Raw genomic sequence first — 18,458 nt, 5'->3', positions numbered from 1 at the left:
AAATTCATGCTTTAGACCTGGATTTGGTGTGGTGTCAAACGAATGCTGTAAAAGTGAAAATATCAGCACTCCTGTCAAATAAATGCCCTAGATCTGATGTCCTCCTATTTCCCTTCGGTGCCCATGAAGTACATCACCACAATCTGTCATGGTTCTCTCTGCCATTAACCCAGAACTTGATCTAAGACTCCTGAAGTCAACACTTTAGACGACCATTACCGACTGATGGAAGTTGGATGTAAGATGAAATCAATTTGCCATTGCTGAAAAAGTCATTAAGTACTAAAGATATTCCGTGGAGATGAGAGCTCAGTGAGCTGCAAGTAAGAAGTGAGACTTTGAACTAGGCCTTGAAATAACATGAAACATAAGACATAAGTAACTTGAAAAGAGAAAGGAGATCGTTTTCAGGCTGAGGAGTTCTATGAACAAATGAGTTAAGTATGGAATTGTGTGAATAATCAAGGATAATGAATGGGCCTCAGTTGTAAATATAGAAGTGGTTATGTAATTATTCGTTGAAAGTTTTTCTCCTCTGATAGACTATAAATTCCATGAAGTATTATATTATTATTTATTATACAATACCTTGTCAGAGAGAACTTCATTGACTTCTCCTATCTAAATTAGGCTCTCCTATGTTTCTGTAATTTCTTATTTTTGTCCTTCATGGTACAAAACAGTTTGGGGAGCATCTTCTCACTGCCAGTAATCTATATTTAAAAATTGAGGGTGATTCAAAGAGGATTTTGTCCTCTATAAAGGTATGTAACAACAATATTTTTTAAAAAACTGATTTTTACTTTTGTAAATATTATGGCACTCTCAACACTAATTTTGGGGGATTTTTATTTTAACCATAGTATTTAAGGATTTTAGTACATTTTTCTTGTTTCAGGGAACAAAGACACAATACATTATGGTGGAAGGAGGGTGAGGTTTACAAATAGAAGATCTAGATTTAAGTTTCTGCATTCCATATTATTGGTTATGAGAAATTGGGCAGGTCCTCGTGTGCTTTTAGGCTCAGTTTGCTCATCTGTATATTAGAGATGACAGTACACCAAAGACTAAAAATACAATTAGCCCTTCTCCTTCTTCTTTTTCTTTTCCTCCTCCTTTTCTTTCTTTTCCTTTATCCTCATTATCATAGTATTACCCTGAAACCATGTACTAAAATGTTTAACATGGTCTACTATATAGATCCTTCTTCCCCTACCATTTTTATTATTTGCTCTAATAAAACCAAGAATTTAAGAAACACTCCATAACCTAGTCCTTACTAATATGTATAATTGAATCATTTGCTCCTCCATAACTTAATAGCTCCTCAATTCTCTTTCATTTGAAATATAACTATTTAATATTAATAATTTATATATTTAGAGCAACTGTTTTATATGGATCCATTTATTTTTTAATTTTTTATATTGATCCATTTTAAACATTGCCTTTATGTGTTTGATTCATCCATTCATTCATTCATTGGAAATTGTTCTAGCTATTGACATAACTGTATTCACTTTTGTGGGAAATCAAATTGCTATGTCCTGGATTAGGAGATTATAGGGAACGCGTTGCAAAGCAGAACGCTGCTTTCTGGCCTTGCTGAAAACTGTGGGTTGTGCTTCTCTTATCTAGTTGATGTATATCTAGGGGGCACTCACTTCACTTATCTAGTTAATGTATGTCTAGGGGTTCGGTCCTGCCTATACTCATAAATTCCTTAGACCATGTTATCGCATGGAATATTTTACCCTGTCTTAACTTGTTTTTCTGCACGTTTTCAGTATGTTCTTACTGGCACGTAGCCCACTGACGTATTGCACATTGTTTCCCTGAATGCATGCTCAGTAAATACGGGAGTTTGAGCACAGCTCAGGGAGATTTCCCTTAGCCTCCCTCTCTCCTCTCTTGACTTGCATGGAGTCTTGAGTAATGCTTTCTGCCGTCCTGGCTTTGCTGGACAAAGCCGAAAGCAGAACCCACAACTTTCCACCTGATTATAATAAATACCTTAATCTGCTACATCTTGCTGAGCTAATACAGTGTTCAGAGACCAAGTCTCCGAAAACAATTTGAATATAAATGAACTCATCTCTGAGTTTTAAGAAGCATTTTTTCCCACCTTTAGAATATTTGATGACTAGAAGATTGATCAGAAGGTTGGCTAACTAAAATGTACTAACTACAGAAACAATTTCATTTACTAATAGTCAGTGATTACTGCATATCTCTTGGGTTAAAAAAAAAGAGAGAAAAATAATAATTGATACTTGCTTCTTCCTAGAAGGATAATTCCTTCAATATTTCCTGATTTGAACATGCAACATTTAATGATGGATATCTGCATGTAGCATTCTTATGATTTTGAGGGTCTTAAAGGGAATTTTTGAAAATAATTTCTAATGTTTTAAATATATGCATTTCTGTATATTTCGGGTAAAATGTATGAATAAATCTTTTATTTCTCAAAATACATTTTCTTTAAAGTATTTGAAACTTTCACACTATTTACTATTCTCATTTTTTGTTAAGAAGATAAAAATAGGATTGTACTATAGTACATAACTTTTTAAAGATAAAAAATGTAAGTTTTGAATTTTGAGATTTAAGCAAGTATAGAAAATAATGGTATTTACAGAAAAAATTGGTGAGTTGAAAATTACCTAAACATGTTGCTTTTATGATGCTTAAATTTATATAGCAAATGGGATAGGTGAGTTCAGAAGTATTTTTTAAAAATGATTAATTTTGGATATTAGGAGACAAACATAATTTTTAATACTGCTCGTCTGATGCCTCAAGCAAAGCGATACGTACTTATTAGTGTCTTTGCCAATGTCAGGATAGGATAAACCCTAGGCCAAAAGAAATTGATTTTTTCCCCTGTATATTTGTCACTTGATGTCATACTTAAATTTCCATTGATCAGAAATGGGTATATTTATTTTTCTGAATCCAGTTCTTCAACAGCATAAATAATTTTTAATTTGTTGGCTGATTTAAATTATGTTTACTTAAATGATTTTAAGAATATTTGTTCTATTGATCATGCACCATCATAAAATATTTATTATTTATTCATGTCAATATTTCACTTAGGATTCTAAAATATATAAATCTCATAATTTTATTTTTAAATATCTTTTTATTTATTATCTCATTTTATTTTTAAAAAATTTTTAATGTTTATTTATTTTTGAGAGAGAGAGAGACAGAGAGAGAGCAGGAGAGGGAGACAGAATCTGAAGCAGGCTCCAGGCTCTGAGCTGTCAGCACAGAGCCCAATGTGGGGCTCGAACTCATGAATCAAGAGATCATGACCCAAGCTGAAGTCAGACGCTTAAACCAACTGAGCCATCCAGGCGCCCCTATCTCATCATTTTCTTAAGAAAAAATGCCCAGCACCTGTTTAAGACCAGTCTTTGGCTTTCTTGTAAGTATAGGATTAGAAGAGTTTACACTACTTTGGGATAGCATCTTTCCATAGGATTTAAGGGGTAACAACTCTAAATAGTGGGCAGTATATTCCTCTTAAAGTTGAGTTACGACTACTAGCAACATCACCCCAACCTCCCAGTAAGTTTCTCTTTGATCTTTCCTCATACTTCTATGCCCTTATCAGTTGGAGACTTTGAGGTCACCATTTACTCTCATGAAACTGCTGTGTCAGCTTCTACTTTTATGGAGTACAGAGAGAGTATATTACTTTCTTAGGATGACTGGACTGTAACAAATTTCCACAAACTGGATGGCTTAAAGCAAATTTATTCTCTCATAGTTCTGGAGGCCAGAAGTCCAAAAGCAAGGTCCAGAATGGCCACATCCCTTTGAAGGCTCTATGTAAGAGTCTGCCTGGCCTCTTAACAGCTTCTAGTGGCCCCAGGTTTCCCTTGGCTTTGGCAGCATGAGCTCAGACTCTGCCTCCATCTTCATATGGCCTTTTCCTCTTTCTGTCTCTCTGTTCTCTCCTCTTCTTATAAAGACACCAGTCATTGGATTTAAGGCTCACCTTAAATCCAAGATGATTTCATCTCCAGATGCTTAACTAATTACATCTGCAAAGACCTCATTTCCTAGTAATAATCATATTATGAGGTCCCAGGTAGACATGAGATTGTGAGGGACAGTATTCAACCTACTATAGAGAGTAACTTTATTTTTCTATAGTAAATATCTGTGGAAGGCTTATTTACATTTCACATATTGATCCTTTCTCTGCTCTGCAGTTGACAAAATTTATCTGCTCAGAATTTATAGAATACTTGTTGCCTTAGCTCTTTGGTGTTTTTATGGATTTAATTGAATCATGAGTCATTCTCCTGCATATTCTTTTAAACTACTGAAACTTCTCTTTGTTATAAACGCTAAACTTGAGGCATAGACTCGGTAATTCACAGGGTTACAGTTACTCCACAGATGCAGTTCAAAATTAAAAACTGACTTGAGTATTATTCAGCTTTTTTGTGAATCCATGTGTGTTGAGATACCAAATATCTCATAAAGTACAACTTTAAAATAGTTTTATTCATAACCTGAATCATTTTTTCATGATCGTCTCCAGATTCTGTAAACCAGGTATGCAACTGAAATTTAGTGTTGTAGGGTGACAAAGTCATTATGCTAGATTTTAGCTGTTGAAACCATGAACTAGCTATACTAATCTCTCTCTGTATTTAGCATAGGCAAGGTCTTTATTAGAGAACCATCCATTTGGCTATCTATAAAAATATATAGCCATTAAGTATACTCATAACCGGAAGTCGTGAGTTTCCAGGACCAGATTGAAAACGCAGGGCTCAGCTCAGAAAGGTCAGTTTTGAACTCTGTGTAGCCAGTTAGTGACTGAGACAGAATTTAAGCTCAGCTCTGCCCACCTGAAACATTTGCATTCTTTGTACTTCTTCCAAGTCGATTCTCAAGTTCTGGACGGTGTTTTTTGTTTCTCATAAGGAGTAGACTACTATTAAGATGAGGGCCAACAGAGGTAGCAAAGTAGAGCGAATCCTAAAAGAAATGGAATAGAAGTGAAAGCATTTGTTGGTCCTTTCCACCTCATGATTATGGTCTGTTACTAGTGTGTTTTCTTTAAGAATACTCAATAAATCAACAATTTGAATTTTAAAAATAGATAATTAGTAGAGTGGTTATATGAATTATGACCAGTCTTATCTACTGAACAATTCTATTAAGTTACAGCTTTTATGGTGCACTTGTGTTCTGGTTAACACATAATAGTATGCTAATAGGACATAAAAATTTAGAGGTATTAGACTTCCTTTCCAGCAAAAAAATCAGGATAAAATAAGAGGTGAAAATGAAAATTAAATATTTTCTGAAATAGTAATGTAGTTAAATGTGAAAATGTGATTTTGATTTACAAAACTGTGATTAGCACCCAAACTACATTAATTGAATTAACCTATTCTTTTTTTATGTTTCTTTATTTATTTTGAGAGAGAGGGAAAGAGAGAGAGCAAGGAAGGGACAGAGAGAATCCCAAGCAGGCTCCATGCTCAGTATGGGAGCCCAGAGCCAGACTCGAGGCTCAATCCCACAACCCTGAGGTCATGACCTGAGTCAAAATCAAGAGTTGGATACTTAACCAACTGAGCCACCCAGGTGCTCCCGAATTAACCTATTCTAATTTGGCTTGTTCTTGGTGCTAGAAGAACCAAAGAGAGCAAAGTATCCTTCTACCAAATTTCAGATTTCTCTCTGGTATGGATCACTCTCTTAATACAATAGGGAAAGTCAGACCTAGTCACAGACACTGGAAATAGAGATCTAAACAAGAAGACCCTGGGGCTCAGTTGGTTGAGCATCAGACTCTTGATTTTGGCTAAGGTTATGATCTCACGGTTAGTGAAATTGAGCCTAGGGTTGGGCTCTGTGCACTCACAGTGCAGAGCCTGCTAGAGATTATCTCTCTCCCTCTTTTTCTGTCCCTCCTTTACTGGTGCATTCTGTCTCTCTCACAATAAACAAACAAACAAATAAACAAACAAGCATTTTAAACAAGAAGACCCTGATCCTGTACCTCATGGAGTTAATCCAGCGGTGGGGTGGTAGTGTGTGTGTATGTGCAGAGACCATAAGCAGTTTCAAGTTCACAAATACATAAATATGTTTAGAAAGTGGTGTGTGCTATTCAAGAAGTACAACAACAAAAAATAGGATGAAGAATGGCTGGGGGCACGGGGAATGATCATGAGTGGACTTTCTGAGGAAATAATACTAGAACTAAATTAATGCTGAATAATATGAAGGATCCAGTCAAGGGAACATCTGGAGTACGAGAAATTTGATCTCCGTATTCTTACAGGTTACTCAGAATTGTGCTCCCAACGTGTATATGTATTAGAGGTGAGGAGCAAGGAGCTGTCTGTTAGCTATTAATGATGTATAATTAAGAGGTATGCTTCAGGGCAACCAATTGATTTTCCTTTTTATCCTGATAGTAAACACAGCAATAGTAAGCACTCAGAAATGGACTAAAAATGCTCAACTGTATCTCCTTAAAGTTTAACAAACTTGCTGTGTGTGAAAAACAAAGTTGGTTTGGCCACAGAGGGACTGGATTCATTGCTACTCTTAGCTTTCCTTTTGAGTTCCATTGCATGCTCTGGTAACAGGAATCAGTAAAGGAGGCACAGGGTTTCTTGAACCATCATGTATCCTTTTGGCAAATCATTTTTTCTAGGAGTAACATCACCCCCTTATCTCTTTTTCTGTGTATCCAGGCCATAAGTGAAAGTGGACGGTCAAACTGAGTATCTTTAGATTTAATTTTTTTTTTTTTTTAAGTATTACTCTCATAGCAGGCCAAGATTTAGCACAGAACTTTTCAAGAATATGTAGTTATCTTTCCATTTCAGGTGAGTACAGGAAATCTGTTCTTTTCATCTTTACTTTCATTCCAAAGTAGAAATTTGTCCAAATGCTTCATTCAAAATTAAATTGTTTATCTCTAACTAGACAAGGACGTGTAGTGGTAAATTATTGAAATTGATGAGATTTGATTGAATTTTCCTGAGTTTAATGTGTCTAATCAACATTACACTCACAGCATTATTATTTTCCCATTGCTTGCTGCTGTAACAGATGACAGCATTACCATGACCCAGGCTGATACTATATGAAAAAATGCACAAGGAAGTAGACAGTCTACTGTGGGCATTTGAAAAATGGAGCCAAATAGCATTTTCAGAAATGATTAAGTTTTTAGATGAGAGGGCTTAATTTTTTTTTTCACCAGAGAAACTAAAAAATCTCTTGATACAATTTTTGATAGGCTTTACCTCCATTCCAATTTGTAAACGAAACTATGATGTGATTGATAACACAACATTGTTATCAGTGATACCATTGAATGAATCATGGTGCTGTTCTTATCACAATCATGGCAACCAGAAATGGAGGAAAGAGCTACTTTCTCAGAAAAAAACACAATACAAAATCTTCACTATGTAACTTAAATGAGCTAATATTTGTCATCCAAACCATGACTGAGAAATTTTGCTTTTAAAAACAACTATCCAAGTGACCAGAATGTTAAGTCATAATGGAAGAAGGTCATTATCATACTGCAGCTTCAGGTACTACAAATTAAAAAGATACAGAGCACTTCTTATAATTTGCAATCATGCACTAAAATGTTATAGAATATCACGTACTCTTAAAGAGTGTGTATGGCAATATATGCCTGAAATTATAAACCATTTTGACATTTTGTTCTGCTCAAGTTGTGTATTTGAGAGCATATATCAATGACAAATTCAAGAAAACAGCTGGGCCAAGGTTAGAAAAGTTGGCAGTAAAGCATTTAAGAAATACATTTCTGATCAGTTTTGTTTGGCATATTTCAACACCTGAGACCTGTTGAGACCCAGAAGCACTACTTGTACAGTGAGTATATTTAGTTTATTCAGCCTGTCAAAATTTTCAGCAATATACATCATTTTCTGTCATCATAAAGACATGAATACAGTTTGTCTACAAAGTACCAAATAGAGATTTGTTCATTGTAGTAGCTATCGATGCTCAAAGTAGGTATTGAAATCTCAAATGTATTTATCCACTATTCTGTACTGGATTTTTAAGATGTAAAAATATAAACTGTAGAATTATAAGATAATTTACATATCATCTTTCTAATGTAATTCAGTTATTTTATAGATGGGGAAATGGAAACAGCGAATAGGTCTAGACAAGTACAGAGTGAGGGATGAGCAATGCGGTACTCTTTTTCCTTATACTCTATAACACCAAACAATCATTTTTGCTATTTTTATCTTAAAAATGCATGCAAATGGTAAAAAATTTTTGAAAATAAAGTGGTACACAAGGATATAAAATGAAAAGTATTTCTTCCTCAACTTCCAGTGCTATTCCCAGAGTTAAACAGGTCCAAGTGTATTTATGTACAGAAATGTACCAACATACCTTCATTTTAAAAATAGAGAGGGAAAAACAAATAAATAAAGATACAGAGAAAATCATATCATTCCAGTTTCCCATGTATTTTCTTTGTTTTCTTAATACCATATCTCAGAGATTTTATGGTATTTATACTATAGTATATTATGCTATATCATCTTTTTCAATTGCTACCTAATATTTTCTTTTATAGATTTAACAAAATGTACTTAACTAGTGCCTAATTTATGGATGTTCGGTTATTTCCAATTTCTTTTCTATTCAAAAATATTATAATAAACAACCTTCTACATGTATTTTGTACTCATTTTAATATACATAATATAATCTCCTAGAATATTTACATAATTAAAATGTTTATGGCTATTAAGAATTTTTCCTCATGAACATTGGTTTTTTTTGAGTTTATTAATTTGAGAGAGAGAGAGAGACTGTGCATGCAAGTGAGGAAGGGGCAGAGAGAGAGGGAGAGAGAGAGACTCCTAAGTAGACTCTGTCCTGTTAGCACAGAGCTCGATGTGGGGCTTGAAGCCATGAACTGTGAGATCATGACCTGAGCTGAAATCAAGAGTCAGACAGCTTAATTGACTGAGGCACCCAAGTGCCCCCCTCATAAACATTGCTCTAATAGATACTTGTAACAGCAGTGTATGAGAATTCCTGCTTTTCCACAACCTCACCAAAACTGAGTTTGAACAACTTTTTTCCAATCTGAAAAGTGAAAATGATATTTTATCATTATTTTGATTTGCTCTTTTAATTTATGAGTTAGATTTAAAAACATTTAAAGTGTTTACTAGTGTTTGTATTTCTTTTTCTGTAAATTGGTATTATTATTATTTTTTTTTTTACTTTTTCTGTAGAGGTTTTTATAAAATCTTTTATTGATGTGTATAACCGGTGTTTATATCACAGAGAGTAACACTTTCTGTAAGGGGTGTTTAAAATATTTTTGTTTTGGGGGCACCTGGGTGGCTCAATTGGTTAAGCTTCTGACTCTTCATTTCTGCTCAGGTCACGATCTCACGGTTCACAGGTTCCAGCTCCCCATTGGGGCTATCAGTGAGGGCCCACTTGGGATTCTGTCTCCCCTGCTCTCTGCCCCTCTCCCACTCATTCTCCCACACACGTTCTCTCTCCCTCTCAAACTAAATAAATTAACTTTAAAAAAATAATAAATATTAAAATACAACATTTTTTAGTTTTTAATTTGCTGTTTGACTTTTACTATAGACTTTTTCTGTGGCTAGATTTATCAGTTAGTTCCTTTATGGTATAGAAAACTCCTATCAAAAAATTATCCATATTTTTTTCTAGTACCTTGGTGATTTAGTCTCTTTCAATATTTACATCTTTAATTCAACAAAAATTTATTTTTGTGCATTATATGTTTTAAAAATATTTCTTAACACTTATTTTGGGGCATGAAAATAAATTTTTATTTCATTATTTGAAATAAATAGTCACTTTTTTGTCCCCTGAACTTTTTATAGGAAGTCACTAAAGCACTAAGGCAGAAAAAAAAAGTGCTAGAATAAGAACTAAAATGTCAAAATGGCATATTTTTCTTTTATTTATCAATCACTGATGTCTATTGTTTATGACATAGGAAAATCCCGAGAAACTTTTTTACTTGTGAGAATAAATTATTGTATTTTGATAATTCCAGCAATGATTAAATCAGTGAAAGCATCATAGAATAAATCAAACCCCTAGCGAGATACTTTTAACAGTAATTCCAGTTCATATGGTAATGTTAATTTTACTTACTTAAGAGAAGCACTTACTTATCAGTAAGACCTTATAACTGTACAAATAAAATCAAAATATGAACGTTGTAATTTAAGCAGGATGCAATAGCCAGGTGATAAATAGACATATTTGTACCTTGAAAAGTTCCCTTCCAGTCACCTTCATTACCGAAGGGCATTTCCTTCGTTTGCTTTTCTAAAGCTTAAAAAGCAGCTCAAAGACTAGAAGGGGTCTGATGGCTTTCATTTTTGAAAGTTTGTAAGTAAGTAAAGTAAATAATTAAGCTAGAAGAGTGGACTATTTAGCAATAAAAGAATATTATTCAATTTAACACCTATTCTATTCATGACTGGAATTGACAAGGAGAGACCTAAGGACAGGTGAGATGTGAAATCTAAGTGAGGGAGAGGAATCAGGAAATGTAATTTAACTTTTTTCTACCCTTTATTTTTAATAGAATGTTCATTTTTCTATTGTAAAAGTAAGACATCAGCATTGTAAAACTATTTGGAAAACACAAAAAAAGCAGAAAAGAAGACAATAAAATCACCCTTGATATTATGATTGTCACTTAGAAGATCAATCATTATTAACATTTTGATGTGTGTATGTGTGCGTTCAAAAATATAGGCTTATACTCTGCGTGATTGTGGATTCTGATTGTTCAACTAGCAATATATTGTGAACATTTGTTTGTGTTAATAAATAAATATTCTGTGGCATGATTTTTTTGTTGATTTTATAGTGTTCCACTCAATGGATGTGTTATAATAATTTAGCCAATCTCTTACTCTTGGACATGCAAGTTGCTTCCAGTTTTTCTCTATTCAAAATAACATATGGGTCACCTAGGTGGCTCAGTCGGTTTAGCATCTGACTTCTGCTCAGGTCATGATCTCACAGTTCATGAGTTCGAGCTCCGCATTGGGTTCTGTGCTGATAGCTTGGAGCCTGGAGCCTGTTTCAGATTCTGTGTCTCCCTCTTTCTCCGCCTCTCTCCTGCTCACTGTCTCTGTCTCTCCCTGTCTCAAAAATAAATTAACATTAAAAAAATTAAAAAAATGTAACATATGATGAATGTTGTTGTGTACACATTTTTATGAACATCCCTGATTATGTCCTTTGGATAAATTACTATAAGCAGAATAGAGTCACAAATATATGCGTTTTTCAAGCTTTTGACGCATTTAGCTATACCACTTACCTGTTGTTGTGGCTTGGTCAGCAGTCTTTGCAAGTGTCTGCTCATATCTTAATCAGTTCTTGATATGTAACTTTATATGGCTCAAAGAAAAACTATCAGTGGTCTCAGAAGGATGATTACAGAGGGGTAGAGGAGGTCAACCAGAGTTAAGTGACGTTTTTGTCTAGGAGATGTTGCAGGCTGCCACAGGCTATGGAGAGCAGCTCCAAAATGAACTTGCATTTTCAGAAGCGGTTCAGACTCTGAATGTTAACTTGGCACAGTTGAAATGTCCCTATTTGCTTTGAGGCAATGGCTTGACCCCTCAGGCACACCCCATGTATTCAGTGATTGAGACCACTTACTCATACTAATCATTGCACACAGAAAATACATAAAAGATTTGTATTCATCACTCAATATATTTTGCTCCTCAAGAGTCATGAAACATTCAGGGTATATTAACTGGCAAATGCACACCTGGAGTATGTTACTTAGCTTTAGAAACTGCTAATTTAAAAAAATCAAATATTTAATTTTGAGGAAAAAAAATCAGTTTTGGATTTTGAGCATATATATCATCTTTCATTTTGGCCCAATTAACCCAGCAGGTGTGTGCAAATTAGGTCACTACTTTGTCACCGTGGTAACATGCTTTGGGGAGGTGGATCTTAACCACCTCCAACACAGGTGATGTTGGCTGAGTTAGTATTAGGAGATGCTTTACAAACAAACAAGGCAGAATTTAATCTGTCAGAGTGTAGAAAATAGGTCTGATGCTGGGTGTCAACAGATAATATTCTGTGACATGAAAAATAAGTACAACCTCAAATTTATATCAACAGGAGATAGCTAATGAGCCTTAGAAACAGAACTTACACGTAAAACTTACTGACAGTCACTCACGAGGTGATTGCCTCAATCTGTCATGGAGCATGGGGTATGGGGGTCAGGGTCAGGTTCCCTGGAATTTAAGGATTTTTCGAGCTACATCATGGTTTTCAGCGGATCAACTCCTTCCTTTCCCCTCATTATAGGGACTAGAATCTAGTCAGTACCTAGGGGTTTTTAAAAGGACAACGTCTCATCATTTCTTTTAAGTGCTATTTTGGATCATTATTTGGAATTGCTTATGGGTTAGGAAGTTGGCAGACTTGGTCTACGCCAGCACTCCAGCATTAATACAAGTCTCTAACTCAGGCTTCTTCTCACCAGGTGGAAAAATCAGACATGCTTCAAGATCGCTGGTAGAGATTGTACAATCTGTTTGGCTGCTGAAGGTTCCAAATCATGTGGGCATTCTGCAGCCCCACAGAGTGGTAGAATTTCTTCACTTATCACTGACAAGTTCACACCTCTTTTGGTCATTAAAATTGTAAATCTGCATTATCAGATGCAGAAAACAGGCCAAACTAATGATATTAAATGCATTTCCAAGAAAATGCATCTTCCATGACCTCTTTTAGCACCCACTTATGGATTATATTTTCATTGAGCCTGTGGGGCCAATTCATATGCGGCTTTATGTTTTTTGGTTTGTCCTCCTATATTGCCTTATATCTGTATCATTTGTTATAATTTTAAAGTATTTTTGTATACCATATTTCATTTTTTGTGGTATTTTACACATGGCATTTCAGAAACTCAAATCCCTCTAGTGTTTATTTTCAGTTGGTTGTGACCGCAGCTTTATTACTTATTTCATGTGTTTTCAATAGTTAATATTTACAAAACACTGAACAAACTCTTCAAGATTGCTTTCTATAATCTCCCTTTCCATGCGTCAAAGATGAGAGGTACAGAGAAGAGTCATAGTGACTTACCCTGTGTCACAGAGTGTATGAATTCACTTTCAAAGGAGGATCAAGGACCCCTGGTTTCCAGTTCTTTTTTTTTTTTTTTCCTTTCTTTTTTTTTCTTTTCTTCTCTTATTCAAATCTCTCAGTAGTCTTCCGGGTTTGGAGACTTACAAAAATGGTGCCATTGCAAAGTGGAGAGCAGTTGACTCAACTCTTTATCTCTCACTTCTCCTTCAGCATATATTCTCTCCCTATATTCAGGTCTTCCTTTCCCATCTACTCCCCAGTGGATGCTGAAAAACATTTCTTTTGAAGAGTTGGTTCATAACGTACAGAAAGCCCTGAAGTCTCAGTAAAATCTGTTCTTACTAAGGGTAAGGGTAAGCATTTTTCACTGGTGAACAGCATGTCATATCTACCCTGACGGTTAGTGGAACAAGGCCTGTGGCAGCACAAATTAGCATCCGAACAGAGCTTTATCACAGTGGAATCCCAGGTGGATTTAGGAATAAGACTCTAAACAAAAATATGTGGAGGGATTGAATCCATCAAATCTAATAAAGGAAATGATAGTAGATTCAGGGAACTTGGACCCCTGAATTGTAGTAACCAAGCTGGGGAAGAAATGGGCAGTTAAACAAAGTAGTGCTGTATCTTTCATTGTTTGATGAAATAATTTTTGCCCCTTTTAACTGGTATGTTGAAAAAAAAGCCTGGTATATTTGAAACAAAGAGCTTACACAGTCACTGAGCTGGTTGGTTTTTATACCTTCCTTTACTGAGTATTGTCCTTCAGTACAATACAGAGCCATTTCTTTGTTCTCACAAGCTAGCAGTTAAATTGTATGTAAATGTATGCAAATTAGATGCTGTCTAATAAAGAGAGTCATTAGATGGAAGAAATATTTAGTTTAGAAAAAAAAAGCAGGTGTATTGTGTAAAAGAAAATGTAAGGCTACAAAAAAGCCCAAACTTCTGTGGACAGTTATAGAAAAAAATTATTAAAATAGATTTTTAAAAGACTTACGTCTTCCTGACCTTTCCTTTGTGCTTATATATATGTGTGTGTTTTTTAAATATTTACATATAAAACTAGGGGATTGGCTTCCTTCCCAGAATTACTGGAAGCACCTTCACCAGGAACATTTGGACTTGAATAATCTCCACAGCAGCATTTTCTTTCTTGAATTAAATGAATTGTAAAATGGATGATTGGCTCAGGAACACTGACTGCTTTTGTGGGTTCCTTTCCTGTAGGTTGAGAGGCTTATGGCTCCATGGTGGGTAGCTTGCAACTGATGATCTTGGCTACTTTAAGGTTCCCCTTCCAAGCTAGTCCACCCCAGCCTTATAAAAGCTACTGTAGGCTCCTTAAAAGATACGTAGACCATAAACTTCTTTAGAGGAACCAACAGTTCTTTTTGAGCTTGATCAATGCTATATTGAATGTTTAGCACAATACTTAGCACTTACTAGGCACGCACATTTATTTTTGAAAGACTAAATGAATGAGTAAATAAAGAAAAAGTAATTTGACATATGTTAAACATTTTAATGGTCAATAAAGTGGTTATGGGTATGTCAAATACCTTTGTAGTCCCCAGCAAACAGTTAGTAAAGCAATTGCCCAGATTTGCATACAGCAGTTACAGGTTAAGCACACAGTGAAATACATACTTTACTGTCTAGTTTCCTCAAGCCCACAGTAACAAATGTGTCAAGTGCTCACCATGTCCATCACTCATTGTGGCAGCTGTTGTGGGGGGCAAAGATGAAAAGCCAGAGTGGTTTCTCTCTGGGAGCTCCTAGTGTTCCAGAGGAATCAGACACATACCACCTACTTAAAACATAGCAAACCATACACAGTAGAGTTACAGCTAAAATATTATGGGAGCACCAGAAAAAGAGAGAGAGAGAGCAAGAGGGAGAGAAATTCTGACTGAAGAGTATCTGAGATGGTTTCCTAGATTCCTGGAGGAAAGTGGGATTGAAGGAATGAATCCTTTGAAGGTCACCAGGAGCAGATGGTTGGCCATGGTTGGTAGAGAAAAGGCAAGTTGCAGAATTCTCTAAGTTGCAGTACCAAGTTAATACAAACATACTAGATTTTCTTCTATTCTCTTATGCATTTCCAGCAACAGCTTGATTTTAACCTCTGTAGAAACACAAATGAGAGCTGTGTAATGGATACATGAATGACGAAAGCTAAATTATAACTCCAAGTCAAAATTCTAATCACATTCAGCTACTGAATAGGAAATAAGGTAAAGTATGCAAAAAATTTTATAACTTTTTAATTCTAAGGCATTAAATATATAAAATTATATTATTGTTCATAATGTTTAAGATTGTCCATGGTATGAAATAAAATTTAGGGGATAAGAGGTTTAGAGACCTAGAATTGGGGAATCTCATGTATAAGTAGTGCCTTACAGTTTACAAAGTACCTTCCTAAATTACTGTTTTATTTTATTATCACAGCAACTTTTGAGGTTTCAGAACTGGCCTTATTATTTCCATTTCACAGGTGAGGGAACTGAACTACTGAGAAGTTAAGTGACTTAGCTGAGGTCACAGGGTAAATATCAGAGCCAGGTTTTCCTGAAAAGCTGTTCAATTCTTTTCATATACCTCATTATCACCCAGAAACAATGCATAGGATAGTTCTATAGCTACATAAGAAGCATACATCCTGGGGGTGCCTGGGTAGCTCAGTCAGTTGAGCATCCAACTTCTGGTTTCAGCTCAGGTCATGATGTCATGGTTCATGTGATTGAGCCCCACATCAGGCTCCATGCTGACAGTGCAGAGCCTGCTTGGGATTCTCTCTCCCTCTCTCTCTGCTGCCCCTCTTTCAGTTGCACATATGTTCTCTCTCCCTCTCTCTCTCTCTCAAAATAAATAAACTAAAAAAAATTAAAAAAAGAAAGAAGCATACATCCTTGTTCTAATTTGATTCCAAACATTTTTTATCTATTTGGTTTTATAGCCACCTGTTGTCCATTTTGATATAGGTAAAATATGCAAGGCTGAAACTGAGGAATGCGCACATGGGCAAAAATGGTTATTTTGATAACTGATATGGATATTAAAATCATGATGGGTCTATGGATTGAAAAAATTTTAATGTGTTTTTCTTGACTTTTGAGTAAAAGAAAAGATTTCCATGTGAAGGTGCAAAATATGCCCTACCGAACTCATCTTGGAGGTAACCAAAGGGCTGTGGGACTAACAGCTTTTGATATTACTTAGTGCTTATTATTGTTATTATTATTATTTCTTTTTAATTATGCAAAGTGCTAATCAGTTTGATTATGCACAGTGCTAATCAGGTTAATTATGCAAAGTGCTAATCAGTTCTTCTTGAAGCACACGAGGAGAGCAGAGGTGCTGGCGGTGAATGGCGTTGGTTGATGGGGTAGTCACGGCAGTCATTCCTTATTAAGATAGGAGTAGACAAGATAGCAAGGGGATTTTTCCATAAAAATAAGGAGGAAAGGAGAGAGAACTATGAGCACACGAAAGACTGTGGTTTTGGCAGGACGGTACTTACGCATCGAAAGCTGTCTTTCCCCCTGTTGCGTAGTTTGGTTGGATAGTCTCTGCTATATTTTGAAGGCACTCATTTGAAGCCAAAAAGACTGCAGAGGGAAAGAAACAGAGTATTGTATAGCTAGACAAGTTGTCAAAACAACTTATTGTAGTTGGCAAGCACCAATTCCTGGGAGGACAGTAGAGGAAGTAGAATCTAATAGACCTATACATGAAAGAGGACATCAATAAAGAGAATTGAACAATTAAAGGAGTGCCATTCTGATAAAATAAACAGGGCCATCTCACCACCACATTGTTAGTGGGATGGCCGTCTGTGTAGCATATTTCCTGAGATGAACTGAGGGCTTCTTGGTGCTGGCAGTGGTCTCTACTGAGGGTGGTGATGACGAATATGACAATAAGAGTTTTATGTAATAGCTCCTAGTTGGATCAGCCTTGTTGCTGCAGAAATCAAAGTGAATTTTAATATTAACTTGCAGGTCTGTGCTTATTAAGCTGGGTGACTTCCTGTGAAGATGAGTTTATAGCAATATGTTCGTATGTTTTTATAGAACAATGACCATGGAGCTCCCCTAGGAAAGCCCTTTTTATTCACTCCTCCTGTTCTATTCTGTGGTTTGATAAGCTATCATGAAATGCTGCGATACCCACTTGTTTGAATGTATTCAAAGAGCAGAAAGCATTTCAGGATTACTAAGTGAATATTCATTTTTTTTTTAAAGAAATATGTTCGGTCCATGTGACTTTTCCTTTACTCTGGAATTTGAGCAGGAGATTTAGAAGTCATTTGTAAAAGGGAAGGTCTGCTTCCCCCTTTACAACCTGATAAACCAAGTATTTATTTACTTTTCCTTTTCAGGCCTCTGCCTAAGTATAGCTCATCTTCACAAATGCCTGTAGTGAGCTTGATTTCTGGAAATGTCCAAATAATGGTAAGACTCCTACAGAGGCAAAGTCATGGGTGATATCTTCAGAGTAGGACATATTAATGAGGGATTTGTCCAGACAGCACTGGTATTGGAATAAAGACAGGCCTTCAGTTTTCATTTTTATTTTAACCAGGACCAATTTCATTTTAAAATATGAAGAGAATGTCATAAATCTTTGGTTTCCAAGGAGAGTCTGGAAAGGAATAGATTGTTAGAGGACAGCGCCCACAAATTGAGAAAGCCTGTTGGGGGCCCTTTGAGAATTTGGCTGGAAAATTCTGTTATAAGCAGTCCTTCTGCTCAGCTTCATGGGAACATGCTTTTAGAAATGAAACATTGCTTCTGTGTTCCCCATCCCCCCCAAAACTAAGATTAAGATGAAATGTTCATATTACCACTTTATCAAAAGTCTTTTGAGTTATTTCTTGATAAGTTTAAAAAATTCCCAATGATTCTACCCAAAGGATACCTTGCTAGTTCCACTCATTGACAGTATACTAAACTTGATTTCTGATGAAGTCATTTTAAAGCAGAGACCTTGCTATGTAAGGCATTTTAAGAGGTTGCTGGAAGGTTTCAAGGAGAAAATGATATGAACCAAATGGCAAACAAAAATTAATTTAGCTAATATGTCCAAACTTCTGATTAATTACACACTTGCACCCACATCACACACACTCCCACACACAGACCCACTCATCCCTTTATGAAACTACTACTATTTTATAAAATGTGTATTATGAGCCAGTAAAAGTACCATTTACCATCCTGAATAATGGAGATGCAATTATTCAAAAA

At 35.6% G+C, this 18,458-nt stretch overlaps 1 protein-coding gene across 14 annotated transcripts in view; it reads left to right on the top strand.

Annotated features, from left to right (window-relative positions):
* ZBTB20 (zinc finger and BTB domain containing 20) overlaps nt 1-18,458 on the top strand; it is a 774,657-nt gene that overhangs the window by 212,694 nt on the left and 543,505 nt on the right. For 3 of the 14 annotated variants that reach the window (XM_040484985.1, XM_040484984.1, XM_040484989.1), the window contains one exon: nt 17,591-17,663. The exons of the other annotated variants lie outside the window; for them this stretch is intronic. The gene's annotated coding sequence lies outside the window, so the exon portion shown is untranslated. The remainder of the gene's footprint in view (nt 1-17,590; nt 17,664-18,458) is intronic. 14 annotated transcript variants of the gene reach the window in all.

Source organism: Herpailurus yagouaroundi, unplaced genomic scaffold (assembly GCF_014898765.1).
Source record: "Herpailurus yagouaroundi ecotype Mexico unplaced genomic scaffold, PumYag 162, whole genome shotgun sequence".
NCBI classification, from domain to species: Eukaryota; Metazoa; Chordata; class Mammalia; order Carnivora; family Felidae; genus Herpailurus; species Herpailurus yagouaroundi.
This window is presented reverse-complemented; position numbering and strand designations above follow the sequence as displayed.